Source organism: Lasioglossum baleicum, chromosome 11, assembly GCF_051020765.1.
Source record: "Lasioglossum baleicum chromosome 11, iyLasBale1, whole genome shotgun sequence".
Classification (NCBI taxonomy): Eukaryota; Metazoa; Arthropoda; class Insecta; order Hymenoptera; family Halictidae; genus Lasioglossum; species Lasioglossum baleicum.
The window spans coordinates 14,538,497-14,551,099 of record NC_134939.1 but is presented as its reverse complement, the minus strand read 5'-3'; the positions used below and the strand labels follow the sequence as shown (position 1 = coordinate 14,551,099).

Here is a 12,603-nt window from a genome sequence, read left to right as displayed (position 1 = left end):
ATCGTGCTATCGCGTTGCGTCATAGACGGAAGTCGCTGGTACCTCCCACGTCTCTGCTCGACAGTGGTTCTATGCAGCAGGTCAACCCGTGGACCACGTTCAACCAAGACAAACGTATCACGGAGACGTTCGATAATGTGTGTATCCGTCCTCGTGCTCGTGTCCGGATACGGAGGATCCGGCGGTCTCTCAGGCGTAGTATTTCGAGGGTGTCATCGAGAGGCGTGAATGCTCTCTTTGTCGGAATGCAAATGTCAACGGGACAGCAACGATCCGCATTATGTTCGATGCACAATGCCGAAATACTCGTAATAATGGTGATGAAGGAAGAAATATGGGTTATGCAAATGCAAGGATGAGACCGGCGCACGAGAGAAAGAGAGAGAGAGGGACGTGACGCGCAAAGGGAGAGAAAGACGGATCGACGGGAGAGCAGCGGGACTCTTTCCCATTTCTCTCTCGCCTCTCTTTCCTCTCTTGTCTCTCTTGTAGATTGAAGGCACGCGTAAGGCTGCACGCAGTATGCACTGGCGACATATGCTCCGCGCGCAGGGTTGCGCATATATATCACGTCGTCAACCCCTCGAGCGGTCGAACCCCTGAAATTACGGGGACCACTGTTTATTATTTCTCGTTCCTCCAGCGCGGTGTGGTACCCTCTGTCCAAACATACGGCGCACCTCACCTCGCCGATATACACGCATGTACCCGTGTTTACGTTCCGTCCGGTGTTTTCGCGGGCCAATCTTCATTCCTGTTTAATCGTTACAAGATAAACAAACATCCCGTCCAGCCGTCCACGACCCGGGGACACGATTTCCTCTCGCACCTATATTCTTTATTCGACTCCTCGCCGATCCGTCACTGGCGCAACCGTTCCGACGGATTTATTTCATTGCTTTGCTGGCCACATGCTCTCGCGCACGAACCAACGGCACCGCGCCGTTTACTAATGTAAAGTAAATAGGAAGAATCACATGTTAATGTCGTGGGATGCTTTCGCGAGTTGTAACGCACCGGCGAAATTGTAGATAAACAGGAAAGGTTTCATGGTAGCGTTTACTTTGAACTGTGCACGATGTCTGGTGTTTGATCGATATTCATCTATTTGGCAGAGTGCTCCATTTGCATGTGAAATAATGTATTCGTAATTATCCGTAATGAATATGCGTGAAAATTTATAATGAATTTTCGTCGATTAGTCTTTTATTTTATCGCGGGAAGAGTATCGTAGTTATCATGTGGTAATTATCAAATATGTTTAAAAAATAAATGAACGCGACGTGAAAGCATGCCTCATGATTATGCATTTGTGACAAAAATGGGTCGTTGTAATTTCGAACAGTGAACAGATTTAAATTATTTAAGAACATCAAAATGGACATCGTTGGTCGCAGCTTGTGAACATTATTGAAGAAGGAAAGAAATTGTTAGTTGACCTTCGTTTGTTGCAAGCTCCGCAGTCTACTCGTAATTAGACTGCGGATTTTATGCATTTATCACAAAAATGGGTAGGCACAATTTAAAGCAGTGAACATTGGTTTTAGCTTCATTAGATAATTAAAAGAAGAAAGAAATCTTTATTTCGTTCCTCTGTCTTGCAATCAATGCAAACATTTTTTATTTTGCATAAAGATCCGCAGTCTACTCGTAACGAACAAGGGTCCATTATGGTTACCTGAACTTCTTAAATGCCACTATGTATTTTCCATTACATACTATTGTAGCTAGGGTTGCCAGATCTTCTATATTTGATACGAGTCTTCTAAAAAAAGTTTAAAATGTTCTGCGTACCCCTTTTACTTGAACTCCTATATTTTAAGCCTATCTCATACATACATAATTACAGTTTTCACTACTTCTTCTATACTTGGATAAAACATTTCTGGCAACCTTAATTGTAGCTGACACCCAGCCGAATCCAATGACCTACTACACTACGGCTTTAGTCCTAAAATAATGGTAAAATAGTTTTGGCCAGTGTTTGGGTGCGAATATCCCACTGCGCGACGGGCAATCGACGTTCCACTGCGATATTAAATATCCATAAAAAAAGACTCGTACGCTCGCATATACAATGCAAACATGGCAATCATTTTCTTTGTGTTCACGCGACCGATCATTACAGTCCGATTGTACCACGCTTTGCCACCCACTCTCCGCGCGAGAAATCAAGCCCAGAACCGATTCAAGCAGAATACATTGTTCGGATATACGAATTTGATTCGATGGCGTGTGGATTTTTCGAGGGAAGAGAGAAAAACCGAAGGAATCCGAGAATGTTCCGCGGGGAAATGAACGAGACACGTCTTGCCAGATTCAAGCTCACGGTTTCGCGCATGAACCGCGTTCACAGCGGAGTTGAAATACATTAGAAACATAATCGCGCGGTATCCACGCATTTGGATTCAAGGGAAGATCGAGGATCGGTGAGAAGTATCGTGCACACCGTCAGAATGTCCCGCGAACAGGCCAATATATTCGCATGTTTATTCGAGAGGTTGGCCTGTACCAGTAAATGGAAAAGAGAGGTAGCTTGCGGTCGAGCGGGGTTGGGCGTGTATTTTCACGAGCCTTCTCATTCCTCGAGCACGTGGGCGTCGGGGAAAATTACGCAAGGAACGCTGCGCCGCACCGCTGTGATTTTCAGGAAACAATCGCACCGTTTCGATTGTCCGGCGGGTCTGGGGTCACCTGGCGTGGACGACGCCTCGCTAGTCGGTCCCCATTCAACAGCTCTCCCCCGGCCGATGCAGAAACAGTATCGTTAATATCGGCAAACTTGCGTCCCATAAATCACAATGGGTAACGCCCATTGGCGTTGATGCATCGCCCCAACGATTCGTCGATTTTCCATGCATCCTAATGAAGTTGTCGCTATCGATCCGAGGTGAAGAGAGAACGATCCCGGTGGCTCGCAAAGGCGTTCCGTGTTTCGATGATTGATCAATGCCCGCGCGCGTTGCAATGCCAGGCAAATATTTGCGCGCGCTGTACCCCATTCGGACCAATATCGATCCCTTCGATGTGTTAATCCCCTTTCGAATAATTATCTGCGTATAGTTTTATGCAGCCTGCACCACCCTGCAACTCTGCAGCCTTAAATGTCGACGCGGGGACGATACAGTTACCAAAAATATAATTATTTATGAACTATTTTATGTATGCTTATATTTTATTTGTGTTGTTCTTGTTATTCATGTTATTTCTGATTTCTGCGGCATAGTAGTACATACTATTAACACGATTTGCAACACGTTTCCTATGATCTGCCAAAAAAATTGTTTCCAACAAAAGTTGATTGAACAATATGTGAAAAAAATGTTTTTTTAGAAAGACGAGGGTACCCGTGACTTTTCGAAGAAATTTCTGACTTCTTAATATTATGTACAGCTGGTGTCGAAAAGGATTCAACGATCTAGCACAGGCCTGGCCAACACGCGGCCCGCCGGGCGATTTTATACTTCCATTGAAACTTTTGTTTCTCGTTGTATGTATACAAAAAATATTAAGTAAATGAAGTGTCATAATGCGCAACTGCGGCTACGAACTGAAAATCTATATGTGATATCTTTGATATAATTGAGTGCATCAAAGAAATGAAACAAATTTTTGTGTCCACATGAAAAATTAATTTTTACGATACATACTTGCATTACATCCGAGAGATATTTCAACTTAAGATATTTTGCACGAGTTGTAAGGGCTTTTGGAAGATCAAATTTACAAAGAGTTCATCTCGTGCTTCGTTAACTGATGCCAATTTAGAAAACCAGCTAACAAAAGATGTGCAACGTCGAACATAAATATAGATTAACAAAAATTAAGTGAAAGAAAGGATAAACAAGTATCTCATTAATTAAGACTCGAGAGTTAATTATATTGACTCAAAAAGTAGGTTTCCAGACCATAGTGCGCCGCTGAGACAAATAACTTCTTACGAACCATAAGAATTTTTGAAAATCTTATTCGCAGTGTTTTATCATTACGGAAATTTGTATTGGAGACATTGAAATTCCTCCAACGTCGACGTTTCGCTCGCGGAATGAATGAGTCTGACGCGACTTACAGAGCATTAGTGTTCGAGGGAGGAAGCAGATGCTTAATTAATTCCTTGCTGCTCTTAATGGCGAGATACGTCTCCCGTCCGTTACGGCAAGTGATGACGCAATACTTTAAAAAACATTCTTTTTCCAGGCGACCAACGAGTAAGCATCTTGCCCGACTCTTTGAACCGTCTCAATTCCGGTCAATTTCCAGACGCGTTTTACATTCTTGTGTGATCGTGTCATTTCTTCCGTTCTGCTTCGCGTAGGGTGACGCAGCGGAATAACGAAATAGCACGGGGATTCCACCGAGAAACTGTTCACCGTTCCAGAAAACATTACTAATCTGACTTCTCTCCGTTCTTGCACTCTTCGCTATAACGCCGGAGACATTTTTAAGGTTGAGGTACAGATAACCGAGTCACAGCTTTCTCTTGATCTTGAATTCTACTTCGTACGGTGACTCGGATTAATATTCGTACGCTCCAAAAAGAACGACTACTCTTTTAATATCGTACTATACTATAGAAAAAATTTTTTTTCGAAAATTGCAATTGATCGGGATTGTAGAAAAAGTACTAAAAGTTGCAGTTTACAACTTTTTTATGTGGGCCTATAATTAAAGATAATAAATTCAACACAGTTTTGCTGTATTACTGTCTGGAAATCTCGTGCTCCATTAGTTTCACAGTTCTACGAATCACATGCGTGGAATCGTCACTGCTATTACACAATGGACCATTCTATTCCATTATTCCTCGTTTCCGCGAAAACCTCACGGAGATAAGGATATCGTTACGATGCAATAAAGTTAGGAACGGCGCTAAGTAAGCTCGCTACGAATTAATGAATGCAAAATAGGCCAGCGATTCGAGTCCCTTCCGATCTTGATGCAAAATCTGAGCTCGTGTGCTGCGTCGAGACAGTCACCGAAATTTCTATAAAGTCACCAGGCATGGGGTTTCTAATGAATTCTTATAATTATGTATAGCATACCAGAGAATGTCACTTTTGTCAATATAGAAAAGGATATATTGCACTCGTATTTATTTTAACACGTTCCGTGCCGCGTGGGGCGTATTGTTAAATTCATAATAAATAAATTACAGCTATTTTTATGATATTTTATATCATGCATTGTGTATATTCGTGCATCGCGTGATAAAGTCTCTGTTCAATACTGCATCTCGATATAAATACATGCAAAATTAATCGGAATAGACAAAATGAGTTTCGCTTTATCAGTAAAAAGAATACAAATAAACTTTGATAATGTACCTCCTGCTGAAATTCTCCTAATTGGGACAAAAATAGTAGATCCACTCAAAAATTTACGAAATTCCCCTTTTTTTTGTATTAAATACAGTTCCCTTATGTTTTTAGATTAACTCAGATCAACAACAAATAAAATAAAATATCCCTTCACTTTTATCTCTCTAAAATTCATAATTTACTTTCCGGAAAATGATTTGCAAGGGACAGCAATTTTCTCCAATACTTGAATTGCCTTCGAAAATGCGCCGGAGTTGATGGAAACTCAAGTTGGACATCGGAATATTCGATTCGTTTCCAGCACAGGTTACCGGATCAGGTTTTCATATTTGATGAGAAATAACAGATTTATAAGATAACCTAACAGAAAATATAGAAGCTCATGGATTATGACGTTCGTTTGGATTCAGGGTCGTCCTTGAGAGCAACAAAATTAAATTTCAAAGTTCCAGTTCCTTAAGAATTGATAAAACACCCGTGGAATGTCAATCTTGGTAATAAATCCTGGTTGTCTCCGTTACTCGCAAGGCCGCTATGTACATACATCGTAACAAATGAACATGATAGCGCAATGAACAAAGAATTTAATTATACCGGTACACCACCCTCCCTTGATTTCAATGACCGCAAATAAAAAGTGAAAGCAGTCTTGTTCTGCACGATTAATCGTCGCGATTCCCTTTTATCTGATATTCCTCTCACGGTGATTCTTTCTTTTAAATTGTCATGTTTATTGGCCATTTAAACATAATTATTTTAATTGCCTGATTGCATATCAATTAGTCGATAACAGTAAAATCAATTTCCGTGCGGACAGTTTCCGGTGCCTTCGTTTCCATGCATTGTAGTATTGCTAATTGCAATTTCGAGGAATTAATGATCACTGGAATATTTCGTGGATTGCAATCACTTTACTGCGGATCTTCATGCATCCACATTTGCATAAATGTAAATTTAACATTTTTACTTTATTGTTATTGTAGAAAACCTTTGAAGAAAATAACTCGGCTGTATCTTAGATCGTGTAGTTCTATTGGTTTTCGTCACCTATGAATACAGTTCAAGTTTCAAATTATATTGTATAGTTGCTTCAATACGTGAAAACAACGATGTCTCCTAAACATGTTTTCTTTAAAAACATATCATCAACAACGTGATCATGATTTATCAAAAGAATTGTCTAAAAGTGGCGGCTCTGCAAAGGAATTTTACATTTTACATTCTCAAGAAGCAATTTGCTTATTATTGGGTCGGCAAATAAGTTCGTTCGGTTTTTGTGATTTATTCCAATGTAAAAAACCGAACGAACTTATTTGCCAACCCAATACAATTATTTTAGTATTTAATACAATACTTTGTCTGAAAAGATTGTTTCTCAGATCCAGCTTTGAATAATGGGAACAGCGATACGTTTCGCCGGAAGGACATTAGGCGATTCAGACAATTTTCAGAACGAACGGGTTAATGGCACAGTTTCCTTTCAGCGATTGCTCGTCCGATCGAAAATCCGCTGGATGCTGTACAACTCACAGAGGATTGATTCATTCCTGAGGCGCGCGGGACGAGAAGAGCGGATAAACGACGCAGACTTTGAGTGGGGCGGAAAAAGTACGTAACGACAGGCGTAGACGGAACTCTGGCAGCTGTAGCCGCGCACAGAAGCATCGCAGAGAATGAGGAGGAATTGGAGAAGCCAGCGGAGATATCACGGAACATACGGTCACTTGTTCTCGACTTACATGTTAATTTACACATGCGTTTTAGTCTTAACATAGACGACGTGCATCACTGTGGTTCGCATTGAAAATGGTCCACCACCTTCAGTACTCTTTTATGGTCTGCTTTTTCAAAGAAGAGATCTAACTTCGACGGTTACAATAGATGTTCACCTCACTCCTCTAACCCACGTATTATGAGCGAAGAGTGATCGGAGTGGACTGCGCTATTACGGCCATTGATGCATCTCAAGACACTCCTCTTTCAAAAATAGGGCATCATTTTTCTTGTTAGACATGATGGAAACGTGTACGTCTTGAAGCTCAAATCAGAGGGTGCAATTATTCGCAAAAGTCACTCACAATTTTTTATAATACGAAGACAATTTGATTAGAATATAAATATAACATGAAATTCACTAATGAAACGAAAGCTTTTTAAATTAATCTATTTTTTCCATGGAAAATATACTCGTGAATGGCTTTCATTGCCAATATATTGATGGATTTCGAAATTCTTGTACCTCCAGAACATCCTTAAAGTCACCCTGCACAGAGGAATACTTTTAAATATGTGATATTCACTGTTCGCAATTGTGCAAAACGCTGGAGCGTTTTTCTCGGAAAATAGTTGTCGACGAAACATGCGAAGCGTCACATAGTATGTTCGTCAGTAAAATACATATGTAACGAGTGTTGAAATATTAAAAAAAGAAGGGATCAGAGAAAGTTTCACCTCATAAAGCTACGCGTTGTTCCATCCCCTGCGGGTTTGCCACGGGAAGCGTAATAAATAATTTTCTGGGATAAAGCTTAAATGTCTTCATAATGCAATTCTAAAGGTATGCACATATGTACTTACGCGACCCGTCTCTTGTTAACTGGAACTTCAAAGGGCTCTCGCGCTGCCACGGTCGTTTTACAAGAAAAGAGAAGGGTTGAAAGAAAATTTATAGGTTCACCGTCGACTTAACGCTGTCCGGCGTTAGCCGAGTAGTGAATGAACAGACACGCGTTACCGTAATAACATTGGGAAAGGGGTGAGAGGACCAAGTTTGCCCTTATATTATAAATACCTGGCCACCCGATCGGGGCCCATTTCCTCGTCCTTTCAACTAAATCAGTATTAATGGCGATAATATCTGAGCTCGCTCGTGCTCGTCGATGTTGTAATTTTCGTGACAGAGCAACCAGTGTAGGTCAATTTGCGAACACGCGCTTCTACCCTTGTGCTTCGATCAAAAGAAAATCCAAGTCATCGATTCCAGTTATCTATAACTGTTCGTGTGTGATCGGAAAGGTTTCGCCACGCAAAGGGTGCAGACACAGCCTGCGCTCCCTTCCGTTCTTGCACATAATCCCCAATCGTGGATTAGGTCCTTCCAAAGTGCAAGATCATGCCAGAATTTTTCATGGTAGTATTTACACTCCCCGAACAAATAGGATAGCACGTTCAATAAATAGGAATAAATATTTTTCGTCCCTTCACAATGGAAAGTTTTTGCCGTTTCAAATTGCAGCTACCCTTGATTCTCATAAATGCATAAAATCCGCAGATTGGAAGTACATAACGTTTTGTGAATCACGTTTGTTATAAACGACCATCGATTTTTACATTTCAACCAAACGACTTTTACATTTCAATCAACGACTTTCATATTTCAAGGTCGCCCTGATTTCCTTAAATGGACAGACCTACTTTCTGTATCGTGAATCGATAGTGTCGAATTCTGTGTAAAAATGTGTTCACCTTCATATGTCCCAGATCTAATGGCTAACAAGATATTATCGAAATAATTTCTAGTTGTGGGACATCAGTTCGAGGATCTATTAACTTCCAGGTATGTACAGTCAGGAGCATAACTGATTCCACACAATTTAAATCAGAATAACTTTTTTATGAATGGACCAAACAACTTCGATTTCTCAGTAAGGGTAGAAGAATTAGTTTAGTAAATGACGTCTAATAAATAAGTTGAAAAAATGCATTTGGTCGGAATTGTGAAAATATAATAGTAAAAATTGATTTTTACAACTTTTTTAGCTGGCCCAATAACGAAAATTTATCTTTGACATCTTTGACATCTAAATCGACTAATGACATCTAAATCGCACACAGATTTCAGTGCGAGGCTAAAAAGCGACAGAGGAATAATTTCTAGTTAATATTCGCCGCATCCCCGGGAATTAATTACAATTTCCAATGTCGTTTATCCATACTAAACCGTGTCAATTAATTCTCTTTGCGTGCAATACTTTTGCCAGTCACCGTGAAAGGGATTCCCGAGTTATCAAGGGAGTTATCGTATTCGCTCGTAATCGGATATGAAAAATTTTCAGCAAGGGCCACCGCGCGCCTGGTAATTCTTAAAATTCGTCGCATCCATGTCCATGTAAATAGTAGTTTAAGCATCTCTCTGTACGAATGAATATTTATGACATTATATCCCGGGTCTTGAATTACCATAATTCTGTTTGCGAATGCAGTATTTTATACGTTCCTTTTTTGGGAGGGTAGATAGAAAGAGGGAAGAAGATTTGCGTCCGCAGATCGTGGATTCCTCAACAAAACAATCATAAAATATAAATAAGCCCTTTTCATTTTTGAGACACCCTGGTTTTATAAGTACCAAAATACGATTGGATTTCATATTGAAGCTATTTAAAATGATATGCTGTATGAATTCGTGCTCGAATACGTATGAAAATGCTTGTTCATGCGAATTATACGAATTTTTCAGCATATCTAAAATGAAGACAACCCGAAAAAAATATGAGTGACAGTTCAAAACATTGTTGAACAATGAATATTCATAAAACATAAGCAAAGTGTTAAATGCTTTGCGTTCACCATGCAGAAGATGTGTCACTAAAGTCACTTTTCAGAAACGAAAGAAATTATCGTGATTATTACTTATTTAGAAATCTAAATAATTTTCTACGTAGAAGAAAACGACGATGTAGAGGCAGTGAAAAATCTATAGAATGTTTTTAAACGGGGCATCAACGCGCGGATCCATAAACCGATTATAAAAACTCGTCGAAAAAAGAAGTCCTTGCAGACAATTATTTCCGTTCCGTATTAATAAACGAATGGAAAAGAAACCGGCCGACGATTCCCACGGACCGAAACATGGGATTCTGTGACCGCAAACAAATTATTTTCGACAAAGGCATGAAAGACATATTATTGCGTAACTGAGAATTAGAGTATGTATGTACTTGGTGGGGGGTAGTGAGTGATATAACTGCGTTACATCAATACTATTTTCACCCCACAGCTCTCGACTCCGTCTTTTTAATGTAACGTTCGCACGTACAAAGGAAATCCAGATTCCAGATCTCCGACTGTGACTTTGATCGTTCTAGCTGACCGACGCGACGCGACCATAAGTGAAGTATACGTTTATAACAATTTATAATGACCGCTCTCTAATTTACTGTTTACCATTCCTGTGCACACCCTTCAAGCATCATATTTGTTCGTACCAATTTAACACTCATATTGTACACAACAAAATAATAGTTCTGCTTGTGGCAAATATCGTAGACATAAAGGAATTAATTTGAATAAGCGAAAACAGGTGTCAAAAGCGTAAATATTTTTTAACTGCAACAAGCAGCGGAGGATCTAGGCAGGGGCTTTATGAGCCCAGGGCCCAATTTGCAGTCAAAAAAATAAAAGCAATTTGAATTAAAAATTCAAGAAAATAGAAATTTATTCTCTTTCTTAATATGTATGTTTAATGTAGAGCTGGGGAAATACTATTTTGAATAGTAAATAGTAAATAGTCCTATTTATTTTAAAGCATGTACAACTTTGAAAATAAAATATTTTATTTGATGCTGTAATTTGTGAAAATAAAATATTTTATTTGATGCAGTAATTTTTGAAAATAAAATAATTTATTTGAGGCTTTGTGGACCCAATTGTTGAAACAGAAATATTTTATTTTGAGGTTCAGATTGTTGACATAGAAATATTTTATTTTCTAAATTCTATATCTTATTTAAAATACTATTTTCTTTAAGCAAAATAAAATCTAAAATAATAAATAGTATTTCAAATATTTTTTTCGCCAAATAATGCCCCACCTCTGGTTTAATGGGTTGAAAATAATATAACAGTATTTATAAATTCTTCTAATGTTTTAAATGTTTTAAATTATACACCTACTCATTTTAATTAGACATGCATAAAATCCGCTGTCCAGTGATCACTAGACTGCGGATCTTTATGCAAAATAAAAAATGTTTGCATTGATTGCAAGACACAGGAGTGAAATAAAAATTTCTTTCTTCTTTTAATTATCTGATTAAGCTGAAACCAATACTCCGATGTTTTTAAATCTTTTTAATATGTCCACTGCTTTAAATTGTGCTTACCCATTTTTGTAAGAAATGCATAAAATCCGCAGTCTAGTGATCACAGCCGAGAATGGACGCAATCCGTAAAACAAAAAGCAGAGAGTCGATCAACCCGGTAATCACGGTTTACAAACGAATTATTTATGAACTGTTATTTTGCAAATTACCAGGAGATTACGGCTCGTTATGTTCAAAGGTTCATGCAAAGTTGACGGTGTCTGTGTGCTCCCGGACCAGGATATAACGGGCACGGTCTAAACTCTTAACGACATGCACCCGTAGGGGAAGAATACCTGCATGTTACCCTAACTTCAATTACGCGGTCCGTGTATGGACTAGACAAACTAAAATGCTACCCTAAATGCATTACGCTGACCTTGCCAAGTAATAATCTTCAACGGACAAGCATATTATAGGTTGAACAAACATTTCTGCAGCCCCCTTTCACAGAAAAAACTCATCTTTATTTACTTTCTCTCTGCAGCTCGTCTCGGCTGACTGTTTCTTTCGTTTCTTCCGCCCTAGTTTACCTTTCGGCTATATTCAATTTCCGATATGAAACGAAATATTGGGTTACGTTTGTTTTCTGGCGTACCCGATGTTCTTTTTTTTTTGTACAATGACAAATATTCACTCTTAACAGTAGACTGCGAATGTTTATGCAATCTGCAATTTTTTTTGTGCGTGTAGACGAATTTTAAGAATGTGAAATCACATAAAATGACCTGCAAAACAGATTTTGAAAAATTGCATATAGGAACTCCACGCGAAAATAAAAGAAAGGGCAGCAATGAAAATTTACAATTTTGTAGATCTATTATATTATTAAAACAGTTACATACTCTGTTTTAAAGGGCGTTCGAACACTTTCGTGAGCCTCTGCATGTAATAAATATTACATAAGTAGGATAATAAGAACCTTGTCTCCCACCAGAGTTGGACAATAATCAACTAATATTTAAAAATGACTATAATAGTCTTTTTGAATGTTACTCATAGCAAAATAGCCACGAGTCAAAACTTTTTAATTAGTTAGTGATAACTAGACTGCGGATTTTATGCGTTTATGACAAAAATAGATATTTGTAATTTAAAGAAGTGAACATTCCAAACATGTTTAAGAACATCAACGTATTAGTTTCGGTGTAATAGAATAACTAAAAGAAGAATACAATTTTTATTTGGCTCCTGTGTCCTGCAAT

General features: G+C 38.8%; 1 protein-coding gene across 10 annotated transcripts in view; it reads right to left on the bottom strand.

Annotated features, from left to right (window-relative positions):
- Positions 1-12,603, bottom strand: part of LOC143213626 (rap1 GTPase-activating protein 1) — a 159,036-nt gene that overhangs the window by 80,239 nt on the left and 66,194 nt on the right. The window lies entirely within an intron of this gene.